General features: G+C 42.8%; 1 protein-coding gene across 1 annotated transcript in view; it reads right to left on the bottom strand.

The window, feature by feature from the left end:
* Positions 1-23,736, bottom strand: part of LOC134845054 (kinesin-like protein KIF27) — a 539,890-nt gene that overhangs the window by 177,276 nt on the left and 338,878 nt on the right. The window lies entirely within an intron of this gene.

The raw sequence follows: 23,736 nt of genomic DNA, 5'->3' as shown, positions 1-23,736 counted from the left end.
AAGAACACGGTGAGTGTATTAGGCAAATACACACTCACTTGAGAAGACAGAGTCCTGGGCTTTGTCCTTTTGGAGTGTTCCAATTGAGGGAAGTTTTTTTTCTCTAAGACTAAATTTTAATTAATTGTTACTGAGACCATTACTGCTCTCTTATAAAATATTGTTTGATCTTAAAGGAGGCAGTGATTTGATACAAATGCTGCGGTAAAATTGATACTGAACGAAAGGTCGCTGTCACCTATAGGATGATCTTATCTGATTATCAATTGTGTTTTGTGTTTTGACTATACCTTGTGAACATTTTGTGATACTGTTACACTAGGTAAAGGAGTGGAGTCGGTAATATTCAAACAGTAAAAAGGGTCTTTGTGTAGCCTAAGCTGAATCACTTATAGTATCTCTACGAGATCGAAGGTATAATTTTGATACTAGTGGACTCGAGTGAAGAGACTTGAGAAATTTTTTTTTTTCGAAATTATATTTTGAAACTTGTGCAATGCCGTCCAAGTTCTTTTTATCACGTAGCATGCAGCGCAGAGACTCGTTAGGGGCAAAAAACAAGATTCCCAGGCTGAGCACGGAAAGCACGCGAAATTTAAAACAAGGCATAGCCAATCTTCGTTTAGCAGCGTTTCCGACGTTTTGCTGACGACGGAGCGACTAAAGTTCAAGCTGATCCTTCAGTGAGCGGAAAGAAACTGAGAAGCAAGAAGAACCTCGATGGCAATCAAGGGCGAAGTGTTGAGGCCGGACCGGCGAGCGAGACGCTTATGGATCCCTTTGAGGAAGGGGAGCAGCCGCTGATCCGATCCGACTACCACCATCACGCGGACCTGGAAGAGCCAGGCCAGGACTTTGAACGGGAGGAAGTTGAAAGAACGGAGGAGGCATCGGAGCCATCCGAGGTCGAACCGCGAGAAGAAGTGTTGTTCAGGGGAATGTTCAAATCAGAGACTAAGAGTAACAAGTGAAGAAAAGAACAATCATCTCTAGTCAAGCAGAGCAAGAATGCAATGATGTCAAGTATAAGCCCGAGGGAGGAACAAACGAGTTCAAAAGCCAAGAAAAGCTGGAAGTCTTTGTATGATGAGCGCATGGTGTCACTCCAAACTGTGGGTTTATCTTCCAGTTATGAACATCCGGAGATAACTAATTCGGATGTGGTTTTCACGCCGTGCCCTAGGAATGATAAATAGCAAGAAAGAGTTGTCTAACTCGACGATCAGGCCGATTGCCGATGGGATAACCGTAGAAGCATCCTCGATGTTCGACAGGTGGATGATGTCGATGGGCACGCAGAAGGGTGGCGCGTCATCAATTATCAGGCTACAACCCCAATTGACCTCATCTTCTCTGGGTCTCACCCCGGTATATGTGGCGGCTGGCGATATAAGTGACATGTTTGCTGGCGTTATGAACAAGGTCAAGAGAAATTGCAAGATGAGCTATAAAAACGTGAAGTCGCAGGCGAGAGTCGATCAGGCTCAAATGACTCGTAACACCGATCAATGCCTAGGGGAGAGCTTGGCTCAAGCAAAAAAGGAGTCAGAGAAAAGAGAATTCAGGATGACAAGAGAGATCGAGCGACTGTTGAACGATCACGACAATACCTATGCTCATACGATGACTAGCCTGGAGAGAAAAGGTTGGATGCAAAATTTGACCTGATGATGTTGAAGCTTGACGAGATCTCAAACGGGAGTAATCGGGAGGAGCGTTCCGCCCCAAGGGAGCGCTCACGCCAGGCAAATGACGGAAACGGAGCACGCAGCCAAGTTCGAGAACGATTTACGAGTCTAATCATAGGGAGCGACCCAAGTCAGCCCCATCGAGGCCAGCTTGGACAAACCCGAACCGGCCGGAAGCGGATACCACCCCGGAGACACGATTGCCCACTGTGCCACAAGTCAGATCAGTGCCACATTTGACTACAGTCTCGCAGGACACAACGATGTATGCCTCGATGTTTGAGCATCTGAATAGATCTCTTGAAACATTCGTCACCAAGCTCTCGAAGTCAACCGAGAGAGGAGAGAGGTCAAGGAGGACACTCAAAAAGCCGAAGTCATATAAGGACGAGTCAGATGGCTGCATCAACACTTGTATAGTGGTGATGAAGTTGCATTTTGAAGAAGAGAACCTCTGAAAGAAACAGGAATACAGCGCATTGACAAGCAACCTAGGGGGTACCGCCTTAAGTTGTGTAATGGCGAAAAGGACCAATGAACGAGACAGCGCTCGTAAGATATTCGACATCTCGCCGAATCATTTCGGCTCTGGTGTACAAGGGCATCAGGCTATGATGAAGTTTGAAAAGTGGCGTCAAAGACATGACGAATCCATAGACAAGTTTTTGGATGACCTTGAATTACTCAGAAGGAGGAGCAATCCCGATGAGAGAATATCGGAGCGAACCTTGGCAGTCGCCTCGAAATTTATGAATGGAGTGAAAATTGATGAGCTGAAAACTATGATGGCCACAGACTTCACTCTGTCGCTTGACTAGGTGCCCACGCCCGATGATTTAGCCATGAAGTCGCGTGAGTACTTGCTCATAAAACTGAGGGCGCAAAACCGTTACAGCAATTATGGCAACTACAACGGAACAAACACTGGCGCGAATTCCAGTAGGTACAAACCTCGTGACGACATGGATAAGAGGAGGTCATCTGCGAATTAGCGCCTGATGGACCATCATGTTTCCGCCTGTTCTACTTACAAGCAGAACAATAAAGCGATAGGCTACTTTCTCGATGACGTTGGTGCAACTGACGAGAACCACGAAGAGTATGTGAGAGGACTCATAATGAAGCATGGACCAAGGTGCTTCTGCTGCAATTTGGAGGGACACTTCAAGTCGGATTGCACTCAATTTTGGGATGCAGTGGCGGACGCGAAATATCCCCGCCATGAAGAGGCGCTTTCGGGCGTAAAAACCAGCCGAGCACGACTGATGAACGAGGTTGAGTCTCGGAGAAAAGAAGCGACACCGAGCACGTTTACGACTAAGAAGGTCAAGACCTTGCCAGATGAGGTGATAGCGATATAGAAGAGTATTTGCTAACCTCAACCGAAACGCCGGAACATCTAGGATATGGAGTTTGGCTCATCACAGCATCAAACAGCGAAGACTCTCTTGCAAAACCTCAATGGATACATCGATCACATGACCTGGACAAACATTTCTAGGCTGTTAAATTTGTATCATAATCCTACACTGTGGAAGGCAGCTAATAGGCCCACACATCCAAGCTTTGATCAGACTTGACAACGTGCAGAGACATGCTGGCTATAAAAATTGTCGTGAAACTACCAGAGCCACTCCAACGCATTATTGCAACAGTCTCAAAAACAGAAATTTTACCAGCATACAACACGAAAACGACAAAATGAATAGCTTTGCGGCGCCATATAAGTGAAAAACTTGTTGAGGGACCTGAATTGGAAAAATAGAACGCCTAGTGGAAATAGTTGGGCCACTAGCACCAGACATGACGCTTCTGTAATCAAAAATAGCAGCCTAACTCAGCGATGTGCCAACATTCAAGATTTCACTCATCGTCAGTATCACCTCATTTATTGGGCCAATGCTAGTACATCTTCTAGCAATATACTTGTACCACAGATGTTCACCTGTAAAGATGGCAGTGAAAAGACAAAATGAGCAATTGGGAATCACTGACACAAAAACGATCAATCGCACAGCCTCAAGAGGAAGCAACTACAACATGACACCAATATTCCAAGGTTACCTCAACCAGACAGTATACTGCATGGACAGGAAGACATGGATGTCCACCTTGCAGCCCAAATTGGGCTATACATGATGAATCGGGACCACAGTGCAGTTGATTTTAGCGCTAAGTCATAAAAAAACAATTAACAAAAATAGAACAAGGTAATTATTTTTTTCTACAGTCTGCCATGATTTTCTTCAACTATTCTGAAGCCTTTTGTTCAAAATACTTTCTCGAAGATAAATTACCGAAAGCGTGTCAAAGAACAACAATTTTTTTTTACTTTTTAATTTACTCTGAGTCCCAAAGGGAAAAATAATTGCAGACTTTTTACTTTGTTAGGCGGATCCATAATATACTTCTTTGTTACGCCACACTCATCATGATGGAATATCTCTAAAAAAACATATTACATCACAACCCAGTCGCGTTGCTCTTCTTTTATCGCCCAAATAAGGACTTCGTAGCCCTTCTGGCGGGGTGTTTGGTTTTCTTTCGCCCGCCCACGGCAGATTTCACTTTGGCCTTCTCGAAGTGTTCTCCTGGATCTGCTACCACAACATACAGGTCCACCCAGGATCAATCAAAACAGCATGGGAGGCACCTGCAGCCAAGTACACCACCCCTGCATCGACGCGACGGTCAAACTTTTGCAAAGGTCATGCACTAATCGGCCCCTCCAGACAATGAACCAGACTTTCCTGCCAGAATACACCTGGTCAAGGGTCCGATAAGGCGGCTCGCAATCCACATGCAACGTGGTCCGGGCTGGCCTATTGTTGCTCAACAGAGCAGGGTCAGGCAACAAGCCCGTTAGCGCCATACCTGGACCAACCTCTTCCACGTAATCCTTGTCCAACCAGGCATCGGGAGGATAGATCGACTCCAGTAAAACCGTCTGAGGAGAAGATCCGCAAAAGAAGACCAGACCACAGTAAATCTCTCTTCCATCTGATCCCACGTCTGGTAAACCTCCCGGCACAAAAAGGAATAGAATTAGAGGCCTTAACGATCATTGATTGGTAAAAAAAGAGGATCAGAATATTCTGGAAGTTTTCATTTTCAAAACTTCGAATCGTGATGTCAGATTTCTGAGAAATGCTTAAACGGCCATTTTGAGCCAAAAAACAGAAAAAAACAGAACAACAGCTGAAGTAGTGAAATACAGTCGAATGGGAACGAAAAAAACACGAAGCGTTTTATCGTGACGATCACGCACGATATGACTTTTAGCGGAGGGAAGTAGCCAGGAAGGAGGCTTCAGTGTGGAAGGAGTAAAGAGCAGTACCCTACCTTGCCTTGAATTGGGAGTAATAACGACGTTATTACAGCGAAATCACGGAAGCGGAGGCTCGGCCCCCCAGAGACAAAATATGGCGAAGGATTATAAAGAACTGACTTTTTAGGTACTCTGATGCCGTAAACATTTGATTTAACACCGGTATAGTTTGAATTTTTAGAATATGAGTAGCTAGGAAGAGTAAAGGATCAATCCACCTCCAATGGATTTAATGTAGAACTGTCACCAAAGACATTATAAAATAGGACATTCGAGCCGTGTGTTTAATAGCAATCACGTAGTCTGAGGATCCGAGATCCAGCTATGTGGTTGTTTCGCATGTAAACGGAAGCTGATTAAAAGTCGTTTGACTGATGGCCTGAAAATAGTAATTTTTTACTTAGCCCTAGACAAACCAGAAAATCAACTGGCTAGGTCGAGACGGCAAAAAACAAGTAGAGTTTAGGTAACTGACGCCGGCCAGTCGTCAGTAGGTACTTCTTTACGCTTCGTCAAAATGTAGTAAAAGGGCGAATGTTACATAGACATTTTTAGGGCGCTCCTGGGTGGACCTGCTAAAGGCATAAGACCATCATGGTCAACAAACGTTTCAGTGACGAACCCTCCGCTCCGGGCGTATGCCCGAATTAGAGGGCTTAATGAACTTTGTTGTATTAGGGGGAAGGTGCCGACCCTCCGCCTAGTACTATTTAGCTTTTTAACTTAGTTAAGACCAAAAATTCCGGAGGCCGGAGGGTTAGGTGCGATGTCAAAAACAGTAAAAAATCCACAAAAGACCAAAAACAATAAAAAACATAAAGTGACAGTTTATATGTTTTTTCCGGACGAGATGCGATCCGAACTTCCTATTTGTTGTTGTGGTTTCAGATTGATTTATATCATTGCTGATAAAAAGATTGAGTGATTTGGTGGCGGGTTGGGAACCCTCCCTTGAGTGTTATTTCAGTATTTAAGCACGTTAATGGTGTTTTGCCGGTGACCGGAAGGAAGAGTGGCAAGCTGACCGACGTGTTCCAGACTCAACAGGGGCATCAGGGAAAACATCCACAACGACTGTTGGGTATCGTTGACACATTTTTAGTATCGTTCGGGTATTATTTCATTAAAACTTAAGTGGTGGGTGGCAAAATTGGCGCAGTCCGATTGCACCCTACATCGATTCCGATTTTCCGAGTTAGGGGTCTTAATTCGGGTATTTTTGTGCAAAGGAGGGTCTATTAATAATAATTAACGACTACTAATAGATTATTATCCTTACTACATTTTACTTATCTCCTATTTAGACCCGAGAAACACCCCAATTTTGTCGAATATCACTGATTTTTGACCAAACTGTTGACCCCCAAAATTTGGATATCCGAGTTTTTCCGAACAACAAAAGCTTTTATGCCGGGAGTTACTACGTAGTTCAATCCCCCTAACTAAAGAAAGCACGTGAAAAAGGACTTAGTAGAAGTTAAAGAAAACAAAATTTTTTCGATCAAAATTTTGATAGTTTTCCAAATTTTGGCAATCTGTTTTGAGGATCGAATTTTTGAGTTTTTAGAATTAGAGTAATAAAAACTTTTGCAATAGGAGCGTGCTGGCACAACGTGCTCGCTTGCTGGAGAGATTTTGAGTAACCCTCCGAATAGCTCCGTGGATCGAGCTAACAACTTAAAGATAGGAAAAGGAAGGATTCGGAGGGTCCAAACTTGATAAATTCTGGCCAAATTTTTGTTTCCAAACCAATTTTGATCCAGTTTCTTGCAATATTCCAGTGCTGTACAGGGTTACTACGCTCGTTTCAAGTTTTTTTAGGCACTTACAGTCCGAGTTAGGGGTCTTAATTTGGGTATTTTTGTGCAAAGGACGGTCTATTAATAACAATTAACGACTACTAATAGATTATTATCCTTACTAAATTTTACTTATCTCCTCTTTAGACCCGAGAAACACCCCAATTTTGTCGAAAATCACTGATTTTTGACCAAACTGTTGACCCCCAAATTTTGGATATCCGAGCTTTTCCGAACAACAAAAGCTTTTATGCCGGGAGTTACTATGTAGTTCAATCCCCCTAACTAAAGGAAGCGCGTGAAAAAGGACTTAGTAGAAGTTAGAGAAAACAAAAAAAATTTTCGATCAAAATTTTGATAATTTTCCGAATTTTGTCAATCTGTTTTGAGGATCGAATTTTTGAGTTTTTAGAGTTAGACTAATAAAAAATTTTCCAATAGGAGCGTGCTGGCACAACGTGCTCGCTTGCTGGAGAGATTTTGAGTAACCCTCCGAATAGCTCCGTGGATCGAGCTAACAACTTAAAGATAGGAAAAGGAAGGATTCGGAGGGTCCAAACTTGATAGTTTTTGGCCAAATTTTTGTTTCCGAACCAATTTTGATCCAGTTTCTTGCATTATTCCAGTGCTGTACAGGGCTACTACGCTCGTTGTTTCAAGTTTTTTTAGGCACTTACAGTCGGAATTGCGGAAAAAGTTTCTAAGAAAATATATGGGTGGTGAAAAAAGGCCGATTTGACAAACGCGTTTTTGGCCCTTTCTCAAAGACTAGCCAACCGATCAAAACAATTTTGATACAATAAGTCAATGTTTTTGACCATTTTCCTGGACCGCAACCATTTTTGCGTTGATAATCTCAGGAAAGAATTTTTTTTTTAGATTTTGTTGGTTCGGAGGGTCCAAACTTGAGGGAACCCTCCGTGCCTCAGAGAGTTTTCAAAATCACCTTTTTATCCTACTGGGAAGGTTGACCGAGTCAGCCAACCTAGTTTTAAGTCAGTTAGACCACAATCGGAGGCTTTACAGCGGTAAATTGATCCGTTTTCTTGATTTTTGGGGAACCCTCCGAAGCAACCCCCCGGTGTCAGTTAAGCCCCTTAGCAACCCTCCTTAGTGGAATTTTTCGACGGAACCCTCCGAAGAAGTTAAAACAACCCTCACAGAGAATTTAGCTTGTTTTGACACTTTCTGAGGCTAGTTGGGGACCCTCCTAAGTGAGATTTGAAAAATCTGGAATTTTGAAGGAACCCTCCGAAGTAACCCTCCGGAGCGTATTAAGCCTCTTATTGACCCTCCTTAGTGAGTTTAAGGGGACCCTCCGAAGTCACGTGGGTGACTAAGGTACCCTTCGAAGAAACCCTCCGGAGTAAGCTAAGTGTCTTAACAACTCTCCGAAGTAACCCTCAGGAGTGACTTAAGCCCCTTAAGAACCATCCTTATTGAGAACTTAGGGGTACCTTCAGGGGCAATTTGAGCAACTAAAATATCCATTTAGAGTAGGAATAAAATAAAAACTACCAAGAGGCGCGCATAGTAGGATTGTAGGAGCCCATTTTATCCGAAAATTTGTGATCAACTTTTGATTCCAAATCGGGTTCATCAGGAGTACCCGGACAAAATTTTTTTTAAGATTGTTATTTTGGTAGTGTGGTAGCCTTGAGCTACTTAAATGGAAAGCTCGGGCAATCCGGGAACATATAAAAGAAGACCTCGGTGAGTGTATTAGGCAAGACACACTCACTTGAGAAGAATAATTGCTCCCTGCTCTCGTGCACTTGGGGCGGCCCGGGTGTGGGAGAGCTTTTTCATAGACTTTAGAAATTTCCGATCAGAGGTTGACTTGAGCTACTTAGTAGGACAGCTCGGGCAACCGCAGGACACCTAAATGAAGACCTCGGTGAGTGTATTAGGCAAATACACACTCACTTCAGAAGACAGTGTCCTGGGCTTTGTTCTTTTGGAGTGTTCCAATTGAGGGAAGTTTTTTTTTCTCTAAGACTAAGTTTTAATTATCTGTTCATGAGACCATCACTGCTCTCTTATAAAATTTTGTTTGATCCTGAAGGAGGCAGTAATTTGATACGAATGTGGCGGTAAAACTGAACGAAAGGTCGCTGTCACCTATAGGATATTCTCAATTGTGTTTTGTGTTTTGACTATATCCTGTGAAAATTTTGTGATACTGTTACACTAGGTAAGGGAGTGGAGTCGGTAACATCTAAACATTAAGTAGGCCCTTTGTGTAGCTTGAGCTGAATCACTTATAGTATCTCTACGAGATCGAAGGTGTATTTTTGATACTAGAGGACTCGAGTGAGTAGACTTGAGAAAAAAAATATTTTTTCGAAAATAAATTTTGAAACTCGTGCAATGCCGTCAAAATTCTTTTTATCACGTAGCATGAAGCGCAGAGATTCGTGAGGGGCAAAAACCAAGATTCCCAGGCTGAGCACGGGAAGCACGCGAAAGCTTAAAACAAGGCGTAGCCAATCTTCGTTCAGCAGCGTTTCCGACGTTTTGCTGACGACGGAGCGACTAAAGTTCAAGCTGATCCTTCCGTGCCTTGAATTGGGAGTAATAACGAAGTTATTACAGCGAAATCACGAAAGCGGAGGCTCGGCCCCCCAGAGACAGTATATGGTGAAGGACTATAAGGAACTGACTTTTTAGCTACTCTGATGCCGTAAACATTTGAATTAACACCGGTATAGTTTGATTTTTTAGAATATGAGTAGCTAGGAAGAGGAAAAAATCAATCCATCTCCAATGGATTTAATTTAGAGCTGTCACCAAAAACATTATAAAATAGGACATTCGAGCCGTGTGTTTAATAGCAATCCCGTAGTCTGAAGATCCGAGATCCAGCTAAGTGGTTGTTTCGCCAGTCGTCAGTAGGTACTTTTTTTGCGCTTCGTCACTGTGTAGTATTTGGGCGAATGTTACATACACGTTTTTATGGCGCTCCTGGGTGGACCTGTTAAAGGCACAAGACCATCATGATTAGCAAACGTTTCAGCGACGAACCCTCCGCCCGAATTAGAGGCCTTAATGACCTTTGTTGTACTAGGGGGAAGGTGCCGACCCTCTGCCTAGTACTATTTAGCTTTGTAACTTAATTAAGACCAAAAATTCCGGAGGCCGGAGGGTTAGGTGCGATGTCAAAAACAGTAAAAAATCCACAAAAGACCAAAAACAATAAAAAACATAAAGTGACAGTTTATATGTTTTTTCCGGACGAGATGCGATCCGAACTTCCTATTTGTTGTTGTGGTTTCAGATTGATTTATATCATTGCTGATAAAAAGATTGAGTGATTTGGTGGCGGGTTGGGAACCCTCCCTTGAGTGTTATTTCAGTATTTAAGCACGTTAATGGTGTTTTGCCGGTGACCGGAAGGTAGAGTGGCAAGCTGACCGACGTGTTCCAGTCTCAACAGGGGCATCAGGGACAACACCCACAACGACTGTTGGGTATCGATGACACAATTTTAGTATCGTTCGGGTATTATTTCATTAAAACTTATGGTTTTTTTTAGGCACTTACACTCGGAATTGCAGAAAAAGTTTCTAAGAACCTATATAGGTGGTGGAAAAAGGCCGATTTGACAAACGCGTTCTTGGCCATTTCTCAAAGACTAGCCAACCGATCGGAACAATTTTGGTACCAAAAGTCGATGTTTTTGACAAATTTCCTGCCGCAACCATTTTTGGGTTGATAATCTCAGGAAGAAAATTTTTTTAAAGATTTTGTTGGTTCGGAGGGTCCAAATTTGAGGGAACCCTCCGTGCGGCAGAGAGTTTTCAAAATCACCTTTTTATCCTACTGGGAAGGTTGACCGAGTCAGCCAACCTAGTTTTAAGTCAGTTAGACCACAATCGGAGGCTTTACAGCGGTAAATTGATCCGTTTTCTTGATTTTTGGGGAACCCTCCGAAGCAACCCCCCGGTGTCAGTTAAGCCCCTTAGCAACCCTCCTTGGTGGAATTTTTCGACGGAACCCTCCGAAGAAGTTAAAACAACCCCCACAGAGAATTTAGCTTGTTTTGACACTTTCTGAGGCTAGTTGGGGACCCTCCTAAGTGAGATTTGAAAAATCTGGAATTTTGAAGGAACCCTCCGAAGTAACCATCCGGAGCGTATTAAGCCTCTTATTGACCCTCCTTAGTGAGCTTAAGGGGACACTCCGAAGTCACGTGGGTGACTAAGGTACCCTTCGAAGAAACCCTCCGGAGTAAGCTAATTGTCTTAACAACCCTCCGAAGTAACCCTCAGGAGTGACTTAAGCCCCTTAAAAACCATCCTTTTTGAAAACTTAGGGGTGTCTTCAGGGGCAATTTGAGCAACTAAAATATCCATTTAGAGTAGGAATAAAATAAAAACTACCAAGAGGCATGCATAGTAGGATTGTAGAAGCCCATTTGATCCGAAAATTTGTGATCAACTTTTGATTCCGGTCTGGTTCATCAGGAGTACCCGGACAAAATTTTTTTAAGATTGTTATTTTGGTAGTGTGGTAGCCTTGAGCTACTTAAATGGAAAGATCGGGCGATCCGGGAACATCTAAAAGAAGACCTCGGTGAGTGTATTAGGCAAATACACACTCACTTGAGAAGACAGTGTCCTGGGCTTTGTTCTTTTGGATTGTTCCAATTGAGGGAATTTTTTTTCTCTAAGACTAAGTTTTAATTATCTGTTAGTGAGACCATCACTGCTCTCTTATAAAAAATTGTTTGAAACTAAAATAGGCAGTAATTTGATACGAATATGGTGGTAAAATTGAACGAAAGGTCGCTGTCACCTATAGGATTTTCTCAATTGTGTTTTGTGTTTTGACTATATCTTGTGAAAATTTTGTGATACTGTTACACTAGGTGAGGGAGTGGAGTCGGTAATTTTTAAACAGTAAGTAGGGTCTCTGTGTAGTTTGAGCTGAATCACTTATAGTATCTCTACGAGATCGAAGGTATAATTTTGATACTAGAGGACTCGAGTGAGTAGACTTGAGAAAATTTTTTTTTTCGAAATTAAATTTTGAAACTTGTGCAATGCCGTCAAAATTCTTTTTATCACGTAGCATGCAGAGCAGAGACTTGTTAGGGGCAAAAAACAAGATTCCCAGGCTGAGCACGGGAAGCACGCGAAAGCTTAAAACAAGGCGTAGCCAATCTTCGTTTAGCAGCGTTTCCGACGTTTTGCTGACGACGGAGCGACTAAAATTCAAGCTGATCCTTCAGTGAGCGGAAAGAATGAAAGAAGCAAGAAGAACCTCGATGGCAATCAAGGGCGAAGTGTTCAGGCCGGACCGGCGAGCGAGACGGTTATGGACCCCTTCGAGGAAGGGGAGCAACCGCTGATCCGATCCGTCTACCACCATCACGCGGACCTGGAAGAGCCAGGCGAGGACTTTGAACGGTAGGAAGTTGAAAGAACGGAGGATGCCTCGGAGCGTTCCGAGGTCGAACCGCGAGAAGAAGTGTTGTTCAGAGGAATGTTCAAATCAGAGACTAAGAGTAACAAGTGAAGAAAAGAACAATCATCTCTAGTCAAGCAGAGCAAAAATGCAATGATGTCAAGTATAAGCCCGAGGGAGGAACAAACGAGTTCAAAAGCCAGGAAAAGCTGGAAGTCTTTGTATGATGAGCGCATGGTGTCACTCCAAACTGAGGGTTTAACTTCCAGTTATGATCATCCGGAGAAAGCTCATTCGGATGTGGACTTCACGCCGTGCCCCAGGAATGATAAATAGCAAGAAAGCGTTGTCTAACTCGCCGACCAGGCCGATTTCCGATGGGATAACCGTAGGAGCATCTTCGATGTTCGACAGGTGGATGATGTCGATGGGCACGCAGAAAGGTGGCGCGTCATCAAGTATCAGGCTACAACCTCATTTGACCTCATTTTCTCTGGGTCTCACCCCGGTATCTGCGTTGGCTGACGATATAAGTGACATGTTTGCTGCCGTAATGACAGGCCTTAAAGAGCTGCGACGGGACATGATTAAGAGAATAGATGGAGACGAAGAGAGGGCTCACCAAGGTCAAGAGAAATTGCGAGATGAGCTAAAAAAAAAACGTGAAGTCGAAGGCGAGAGTCGATCAGGCTCAATTGACTCGTAACACCGATCAATGCCTAGGGGAGAGCTTGGCTCAAGCAAAAAAGGAGTCAGAGAAAAGAAAAACTAGGAAGACAAGAAAGATCGAGCGACTGTTGAACGATCACGACAATACCTATGCTCATACGATGACTAGCCTGGAGAGAAAAGGGTGGATGCCAAATCTGACCTGATGATGCGGAAGCTTGACGATATCTCAAACGGGAGTAATCGGGAGGACCGTTCCGCCCCAAGGGAGCGCTCACGCCAGGCAAATGACGGAAACGGAGCACGCAGCCAAGTTCGAGAACGAATTACGAGTCTAATCATAGGGAGCGACCCAAATCAGCCCCATCGAGGCCAGCTTGGACAAACCCGAACCCGTCGGAAGCGGATACCACCCCGGAGACACGATTGCCCACTGTGCCACAAGTCAGATCAGTGCCAGATCTGACTACAGTTTCGCAGGACACAACGATGTATGCCTCGATATTTGCAGAGCACTAGCACCTGGCAGTGCTCAGAGAGTACTTCAGCGTCATGCCAGTCAGCACCTGGACTGAATTAGGCTTCGAGAGGTCGGATCTGATACCGAAAAACATCAGACTGGCGGCTGCCAATCAGGGAGTAATCTATGTGACTGGACGGACCCCGATCGTATCACTGCAGCTTGGAGGAAGATATCTTTGAATGAGCTTCCTGGTAGTGGAATATTTGGACAAATCCGATGAATTCATCCTGGGGAGGGACTTCGTACGCAATTTTCATGTCACGATCGACCTCAACGACGGGTTGATCAAGCTCAAAGATCCTGAGAGGAAGTATGAAAAGAAACCTCTTAATAAGATCTTGATTAATCAGACAAAACGCCAATTTTCCTGAATCAAAAACTTAGCTTGAAGCCAAACCAGGCCGTAGTAGCGACGTTTAGGATGGGAAATTTGAATGAACTCAGTAATGACAGACAGGTGTGTCTGGTATCAAATGCAAACAGTAAGAGCTCTGCTATTTTAGGAAGAAGCTTCTTACTCACTCAGAACGGACTGTGTGTGAGTGTGTTGTTGAACACAGAAGCAACCACATTGACAATACTGAGAGGAAAGAAACTTGGCTACGCATTGCCCCTGAACACAGACTTTCAGAGTGTGGAGAACTTGAAAAAATTTGATGTAACTAAATGTCCCTTGCACGCGAACCAGGAATGTATACTGAAGAGAATAAATGAATTGAAAGCTTCTAAGAAATTGTTTTCAATGAAGTCGAAGACAGATGATGGGTTGTCTAGTTGTTCGAATTTTCCCGCGAGACAAACTGAAACAAAGTTATCAGAAAATAAGCATGTCCTGAACGAGATAGAACATCTGAAGGGTAAAATATCGGATAAGGATTTAGATTCACTCAGGGCAGTGCTAAATCGGAATGCACACGTTTTTTCGAAGCATAAAGCCGACATATTATGCTGCAATTTCGTAGAACACGAGATTGAAATAGAAGAGGGCTCGGTGCCTCATAGGGAAGGGGCTAGGAGAAAGACCCCACACAAGTCAGAAGCGTGCAGGAAAGAAATCGAGATGTTAATGGAGTACGACATGATCGAGCAGTGGAAGTCCCCGTGGGCTTGTGGCGTGGTCATGGCTAAAAAGAAAGGGGGCAACTCAGGTTTTGTTTGGATTTCCGTTACTTGAACGCAGTGACAATAAAGGACGCATACCAGATTTCCCGCATCGATGAGAGCCTCTCCAAGTTGGGGGACGCGAAGTTCTTCACGACGTTGGAGTTGGGCTCTGCGTTCTGTCAAGTGCCCCTCAGAGAGCAAGATCGGGAGAAAACGGGTTTCGCGTGTGAGCTGGGATTGTTCCAGTGGAAGAGGATGCCGTTCGGATTGTGCAACGCGACGTTCACTTTCCAGCGACAGATGGCCCAGGCACTCACGAACGTAACCAAGAAATACGGGAACCTCATCATGTGTTATGTCGATAATGTCGTGATCGCAACGCCAACCCTAGAGGATCACATAGCGAGATTGGTTGAGTTGTGTACTTGCATGAAACAGCTGGGTCTGAAGTGTAAGCCCTCAAAGTGTGAAATTGTCAGAGACTCCATAAAATATCTGGGCCGCCTTGTGGATAAGCATGGAGTAAGACCGGATCCCGAAGCGGTCGAAGCGGTCTTGACCTGGAAGGCACCGAAGACAGACACGCAACCAATGAGCTTTTTGGGGTTTGCTAACTATTATCGAGAATTCATCAAGGGATACGCCGATAAGATATACCCCATGCAGCAGTTGATGAGAAACAAGGGTAAAAAATTCACTTGGTCTGACGAGTCACAAATTTCATTTGAAAACATTGAATGCGAACTTTGCGAGGCACCGGGCCTCGGCACGCCAACAGAGAAGGGGATGTTTGTGTTAGGCTGGGATGCATCAGTGGTTGCGATATCGAGCATACTTCACTAGGAGCAGGAGTGGAACGGGAGAACGGTCCTCCGTCCGATAGCCTATGGAAGTAAGGTCCTGAGGGATACCAAAATGAAGTATGGTGCGCCAAAAGCGACGATGTTCGCGGTGATAACTTTCGTGGAAAAAGACAGAGCCTACATGGGGAGTGCTCCCTCCAACTTGCGTGTGGATAATCGTGCTCTTGCCTGGCTGAAATTCTATTCGATGGATCAAAGTTATATTATTGGTGGTTGTATCGTGCGCCTGGACGGATACCACATGATCATAGTGCACCGTACCCGTGACAAGCACCAGAACGCTGATAGCCTCAGTAAAACGACAAAATTCTATGAGCGACTAGAAGAGAAACAGGCCAATCAAGCAGAAATCAAAGACGGAGTTTTATTTCTAGATAGGAGACCTACGGTAAACTGCCACTCATCAGGTGGCTGGACAAATCAGGGCACCCCATACCAGGACACACTGAGCTTACGGTGGAGACGGCCGCTCAAATAAAGGTGTTGGCCAGAGGGGATCCTGTCCCCCTGGATCTGATAGTCCGATCCAATCTGGTACAGCAAGAGCTTACCAGGCTGGGTATAAACAGCATAACCCTGCTAAATAGGACAGTGAACATGGCCCCAGACGTCATGGGGAAGCTCCGTGACTTGCTAAGATAGTGAAGTTGATAGGCATGATCGTGAGTGGATGGAAATCATGGAACGGTTGACCGTCACTGAGAGAACAAAGAAGAGGCCAGTGACCATTCGCAGTCGAGATGTTGAACGGGATTGCCGGTCAATAGTGAACCAGCTGGCGAATTCAATGCCGAAGGATGTCTTGTTGAGGACTTCATTCACAGAACATCGGACATCGACCCATGTCCAGACCACTGAATAAGTCAGGGTCAAGTCGAAATCCAGCTTCACGAGAAAAGTACATTTTACGAACGCAAGTGAAGAATATGAGCCGAGCTCCCATTGTTCATCCGGGGATGACTTGTCCGGGGAGACAATATGGGAAAGCCGAGATACAAAATGTTGTCCGGGGAGCCGGATTCCCCAAAGCAACCGAAGGACAGAATTTTGTCCGGCGAGTCGAGAAACGTCACAGACAGATAGGAACATAATGATGTGGAATCCATCGGCTCGAGTGATGACTGGAGGCCCCAGTCCTGGTAGAACACATCGGAGACTACTTCCACTTCTGATGTTTCGGAGATTGCGATTTGCTCCTTGTTGAGGAATGGAAACAGCGCTGGTTGGACTGGGAAATGAATCCAATACGGTAAACTGTTGATGGACGATGCTCATGCCCCGGAGATAATAAGAGGACAATTGAACGTGGTAAAGACGTATCTGAAAGCCAGATACCGGATGTCGGATCTGCTAAGGGCTCAACGAAATGATAGAATGACGAGCAATCTGAAGAGATGGATCGAGAATGGAGCACCCGACAAAAGAAATTTAGAGAAAGACGGCTATAAGATCTTGAAGCAGTTCTATATGTAGAGAAAAGATTTGTTGTACCTGAACAAAGACGGAATCGTTGCCTGCAAACTCCACGGGGTTGCCCGACCAAAATTAAGCGGTGGCGATTGTGGTTGTTAGTACCATGCTGGCGGTGAGGTGGTTAGAAGCTAACGCGGGCACGAGTCAGCAGGAGACGGCCGTGCCGACACCTGGGCAACTAAGCAACGTGAAGATGAACCACAACTTAGATCTTTTCAGAATCACCTGCAAGGTTCTAAGATTACCCAAAGCTTTTGAGAGGATATGGTAAAGGCAAAGGTTGATGCCTTGGTTCCGTGCAGTGATGACATCATGGACGTATGAACGCGCGAAGCGTCATATGTCTAGGAACACGAAATCATTCCAGCTAGATATAGGAGAGGGAGCCTATAAGAGAGCATTTCTAACGCACAGAAACGCTGTTACCACGGCGGTGAAGCGAGTAGCTGGAGCGACTTCTGTTACTGAAGCCGAAAAGAGAGAGGTCCTACGAGCTGACCTAGAACGGAATGTGAGCCTGTGTCTGCACAACAGCTTTTGCAGGAACCGTTAGCAAAAAGTGACCTTGTTGCAAACCGAGGCTGTTAGCGAGGAGAGTTGGGGCACGGCCCGCAACTCCGTGGTTATGCTGGAGAAAGTCCTAGAAGACAGTGAGACCAAAAAAAAGGACAAGAAGTAATGGAGTGACGAAGACGTGACGAGAGATGAGAGTGAAAAGTGAAGAGAAAAGGAGAAAAACTTGATTGTCTTTGTGTGCTGAAATTTATACCAGTCAACCAAGTTTGCTTATTGAAACTTTTAAACTTTTTGTTTTGCTATAGTTTGGTCAAACCAGACTTTGAGAATTGTTAAAACTATTGCAATTGTTAAAGGAGAATGAAAAATTTAAGTTGTGCTATTTATATATATTTGGAGAGCATAGGTGAGTATAATTACCTATTTAAGCCCGACTGAAGTTTTTAACCTGAGTAAGACACATAGTCACTGTGTGGCGACCTGATAGGTTTGGGTACGCTCGCTCGAAGAGGGCGAGTACATCATTACCTTTCCTAGTCACAGATTTTCTTAGTTTTATTATTGAGGACGACAGCATAAATAACTGATTATACTTGGTGAGTGACATTAAGTTAATTTTAATGGGTAATGGGTGCGTGGCCGTGCCACGTCCCAAACTTTTAATCCAGCAAGCGCGAAAAGAAATTCTATGGCCAGATGACGTAAGTAGTCAGAAAAGAAATTTAATCTAGGATCTCCTCATGGTGCAAAGTTTGTGAAAATGTTGAAAGGCAGTGCGATGTAGTATGATGCCAATTGTGACAGGTAGTGAGCCAAATCACGGAAGCGGAGGCTCGGCCCTCCAGAGACTGTATATGGTGAAGGACTATAAAGAACTGACTTTTTAGCTACTCTGATGCCATAAACATTTGAATTAAAACCGGTATAATTTGATTTTTTAGAATATAAGTAGCTAGGAAGAGGAAAGGATCAATCCATCTCCAATGGATTTAATGTAGAACTGTCACCAAAAACATTAAAAAATAGGACATTCGAGCCGTGTTTTTAATAGCAATCACGTAGTCTGAGGATCCGAGACCCAGCTATGTGGTTGTGTTCGCATGTAAACGGAAGCTCTTTAAAAGTCGTTTGACTGATGGCCTGAAAACAGTAACTTTCTACTTAGCCATAGACAGACCAGAAAATCAACTGGCTAGGTCGAGACGGCAGAAAACGAGTAGAATTTAGGTAATTGACGCGGACCAGTCGTCAATAGGTACTTTTTCTACGCTCCGTCACTGTGTAGTATTTGGGCGAATATTACAAACCTTCACTTCTGGAAGAAGACTCGATGACAGCTGGGACATAAAGCTGAAAACAAATTCAGAGACTCAATCTAAAAATAAATTAAAATGGTTAACAACATGCACATCGAGAAGATGACATCATGCTAGCTACAAGGGAAAGACAAAACTATAGAGCGACAAGTAAACTAAACTAAACAATCTTTATTAGAACTACTCTCTCTAATGTTTTTACTATTAAAATTTTTTCTGCCTTAAGCCTTCTTAGTTCTCAGAATTGTCTAAATCCACCTTCAGATTCTACTTTCTACATTGATGCTTTGTCGGTTTCTAACACTTCTTCTGTATCTACGTGCTAAATAATTTATCTAAACAATCGATACCGATGATGCTAAAAATAGTATGACTCCAACTCCACTTCTTTTTATACAGGAATTTGGTTCCGGTACCGGTTCCTGGCAATTTGGTTTCGCTTCTTGATATTGTAATAATTGGGTTACGGTTTCGGTCCCGGTTACTAATAGTGCCGATCCCCGATTATTTGACAGTTTCGTCACTTTTCGTGTCCCAGTCGGTTCCGAAAAGTTGATTTTCAATATGTGTGAATGAAAAGTTTTCATCTTTTGTAGCAATGCTTAGTAATGTTAGGTAATTTTTGAAAGAAAAATGTTAAAGTGTTTTGAGTGGTGCAAGAATTGAGTGTTCTAAGTTTTTAACAATTTTCGACCAACTAGCTCGGATCCTGAGAGGATGTTTTCATTCTGCACACTCAGCAGAAATTATATGCAGAACCGCTTATATCCGGCAAATCTTTCGCGAAGTGTATTTTCGAATCAAAATATACGTTTGAAATATATTTTTTTGCCACGCTTGTTGATGTCCAATCTCAGACCCACCTAGGTTAGCTCGATATCGATCGGTTCCGTCTTTAACGTCGGTTCCGGTTTCTGGTGACCTTTCCTAGTCACAGATTTTCTTAGTTTTATTATTGAGGACGACAGCATAAATAACTGATTATACTTGGTGAGTGACATTAAGTTAATTTTAATGGGTAATGGGTGCGTGGCCGTGCCACGTCCCAAACTTTTAATCCAGCAAGCGCGAAAAGAAATTCTATGGCCAGATGACGTAAGTAGTCAGAAAAGAAATTTAATCTAGGATCTCCTCATGGTGCAAAGTTTGTGAAAATGTTGAAAGGCAGTGCGATGTAGTATGATGCCAATTGTGACAGGTAGTGAGTTGAGGTGGAGTAGATAAGTTTCGTTTTCTAATGCGATTTGTAAGGTTGATTATAGAGAACTGGAACACTACTTGATGATAACCCGGTGTTACGCGATCAATGAGGGCATCAATGGGGACTGTCTGGGGAGTATGTGCCATTCCGCTGGATTGACACAGCGCAACATTCCGACTCAACACGGAAATAGAATTAGAGGCCTTAACGATCATTTACTAGTAAAAAAGAGGGTCGGAATGTTCTGGAAATTTTTATTTTCAAAATTTCTAATCGTGACGTCACATTTCTGAGAAATGCTTAAACGACCATTTTGAGCCGAAAAACAGAAAAAATCAAAACAACAGCTGAAATAGTGAAAAACAGTCGAACGATAACGAAATAAAACACAAAGCCTCTTATCGTGACAATCACGCACAATAAGACACTTAACAGAGGGAATCAGCCAGGAAGGAGACTTCAGTGCAGGGATATCGATTCGAATCCGAGTATTCGACCCGAATACCGAGTATTCGGCACTTCGAAGCCGAATCCGAATATTAAAATTTTGAAATCCGAATATCGAATCCGAATATATATTTTTTTTGCCGAATACCGAATAATCCAGGGTCCACTGCTAAAAAACCCGAATATTCCGAATATTGGTTTACTGTTTTGTTTCACAATATTTTTCTGTTTTTAGCGATCTCAGTCGGTTTAGCTCGAAAAACTGGGTTGTGAGTTGTGACTGATTTTTAACATTTACTCACTCCCGCGATTTTTACATTATTACGCAAGTCCCAGCCAATTCTACTTGAAAAATGCTATGTTCAAAACTTTTTATAGAATTTGTTGTATCAAACTTTTATGCTAAGTTTTTTGGGAAAATAACCAAATATCCGAATAGTTGTTCGAGTAGTAACATTTGGCCGAAGCCGAATCCGAATAGTAAGGGCACTATTCGGCCGAAGTCGAATATCGAATAGTTGGGCCGCGGCGAATAACGAATATCAAAAAATCCGAGTATTCGACATCCCTGCTTCAGTGGGGAAGTAAAAAAGAGCGGTACCCTCCCGTGCCACGAATTGGAAGTAAAAACGTTGTTATTACAGCGAAATCACGGAAGCGGAGGCTCGGCCCTCCAGAGACTGTATATGGTGAAGGACTATAAAGAACTGACTTTTTAGCTACTCTGATGCCATAAACATTTGAATTAAAACCGGTATAATTTGATTTTTTAGAATATAAGTAGCTAGGAAGAGGAAAGGATCAATCCATCTCCAATGGATTTAATGTAGAACTGTCACCAAAAACATTAAAAAATAGGACATTCGAGCCGTGTTTTTAATAGCAATCACGTAGTCTGAGGATCCGAGACCCAGCTATGTGGTTGTGTTCGCATGTAAACGGAAGCTCTTTAAAAGTCGTTTGAATGATGGCCTGAAAACAGTAACTTTCTACTTAGCCATAGACAGACCAGAAAATCAACTGGCTAGGTCGAGACGGCAGAAAACGAGTAGAATTTAGGTAATTGACGCGGACCAGTCGTCAATAGGTACTTTTTCTACGCTCCGTCACTGTGTAGTATTTGGGCGAATATTACAAACCTTCACTTCTGGAAGAAGACTCGATGACAGCTGGGACATAAAGCTGAAAACAAATTCAGAGACTCAATCTAAAAATAAATTAAAATGGTTAACAACATGTACATCGAGAAGATGACATCATGCTAGCTACAAGGGAAAGACAAAACTATAGAGCGACAAGTAAACTAAACTAAACAATCTTTATTAGAACTACTCTCTCTAATGTTTTTACTATTAAAATTTTTTCTGCCTTAAGCCTTCTTAGTTCTCAGAATTGTCTAAATCCACCTTCAGATTCTACTTTCTACATTGATGCTTTGTCGGTTTCTAACACTTCTTCTGTATCTACGTGCTAAATAATTTATCTAAACAATCGATACCGATGATGCTAAAAATAGTATGACTCCAACTCCACTTCTTTTTATACAGGAATTTGGTTCCGGTACCGGTTCCTGGCAATTTGGTTTCGCTTCTTGATATTGTAATAATTGGGTTACGGTTTCGGTCCCGGTTACTAATAGTGCCGATCCCCGATTATTTGACAGTTTCGTCACTTTTCGTGTCCCAGTCGGTTCCGAAAAGTTGATTTTCAATATGTGTGAATGAAAAGTTTTCATCTTTTGTAGCAATGCTTAGTAATGTTAGGTAATTTTTGAAAGAAAAATGTTAAAGTGTTTTGAGTGGTGCAAGAATTGAGTGTTCTAAGTTTTTAACAATTTTCGACCAACTAGCTCGGATCCTGAGAGGATGTTTTCATTCTGCACACTCAGCAGAAATTATATGCAGAACCGCTTATATCCGGCAAATCTTTCGCGAAGTGTATTTTCGAATCAAAATATACGTTTGAAATATATTTTTTTGCCACGCTTGTTGATGTCCAATCTCAGACCCACCTAGGTTAGCTCGATATCGATCGGTTCCGTCTTTAACGTCGGTTCCGGTTTCTGGTGATGAACCAACCGGGTCCGTTTCTTGGTTCCTGCAGAGGCATTCGGTTCCGGTTTGTTAACAATCACTTAGCGCTGATACAACCCTGCACTAGAGGATAGCTCTGATCATTTGCTCTGAGTTTATGTAAAAATTTTACTGAATCTCAAAGTAAGTGTTGTCCAAAATGGACATCAAAAACAATCATTTTAGAGAGTAAAATTTTGAATGTGCGCTTCATTTTGTACACTAGTGTAAGTAAAATAGACACCAAAGTGTTCGCGTGATCAAGTACGAAACGTCCGAGTTTAGTAAATTTTCACTAATTCAATTTGATCAAATTAAAAAGAAAACTTGTAAACATTTCTTCTATAGATATGCCACTAAAGTTCTTTTCAACATGAAATTACCACAAATAAAAATTCAGTGGCAAAACTTAGAAACTACCTTAAAAAACTTTGTAGGATTTATATATGTGACTATTGGTGTTTTCACGAGACCATACTTCGGAATTGGTTCTAAACAGTACCATACTTCTAAATGAAAATCCTCTGACTTGCACGAAAGTGCTTGAAATTTCTGTGCCAGCTGCGTTTGGCCGTGTAGTTTCAGCGAAGCCTTCAGTATCAGAAAGCCAATTTTTATGCTGGTTCAGAATAGAACACATGGCAATTGACAAAATATGCAGAGGCCCGGCCGTTTGTTCGATGAGGCGTTGTTATGGCCCGAAAAGTTTGTTTGTTTTCCAAAACCGGTTTCTGTTATGAGCAATCTCGTACGGAAAAAAAAGAAATTGAAAATAATTATATGTTAATCAGGTGATTATTATCAAGTTAACATCCCTCCCAAATGATCAAATGGAGATCCGCCATCCCAGCGTTCAAAATAAATTAAAGGTGCAAAGCGCGCTGTGTGTTAAATGCTCATACTGATTGGTTGAGAACTCAAACGCAAAACCAATTTAACATAGTACGTTATTAGTCCGTCCGAAACTACATGAAGTGTTCTTCAGCACGTTTTTCAGTCAAAAGTTTTTGGAATTGTACAGAATCTGCGCATATAACAAAAACTTTAAGGTGCAGTTTTGCCTTAGTGTCATTGATTGTATCTGATCCATCTAATCCGATTAATAATTTCGCTACGTTTTAAAGTCATGCCTCCTCGTCAAACCGGTTGACCAGGTTCTTGTCAAAACATGTCGGGATTTTTTTTTGAAAATTGTAGTGATGTGTTTGGCTGTTTTATACTTTCCGTCAAATTTGAATTTCGTTTTGGAAAACTATTTCAACGTTGTCGTAAAGCAATAAAATTTTGGATGGTCAACAAACCGAAGAGCCGTGAAGTTTTTTGATGAA

This window comes from Symsagittifera roscoffensis, chromosome 4, assembly GCF_963678635.1.
Source record: "Symsagittifera roscoffensis chromosome 4, txSymRosc1.1, whole genome shotgun sequence".
Lineage (NCBI taxonomy): Eukaryota > Metazoa > Xenacoelomorpha > Acoela > Convolutidae > Symsagittifera > Symsagittifera roscoffensis.
This window is presented reverse-complemented; position numbering and strand designations above follow the sequence as displayed.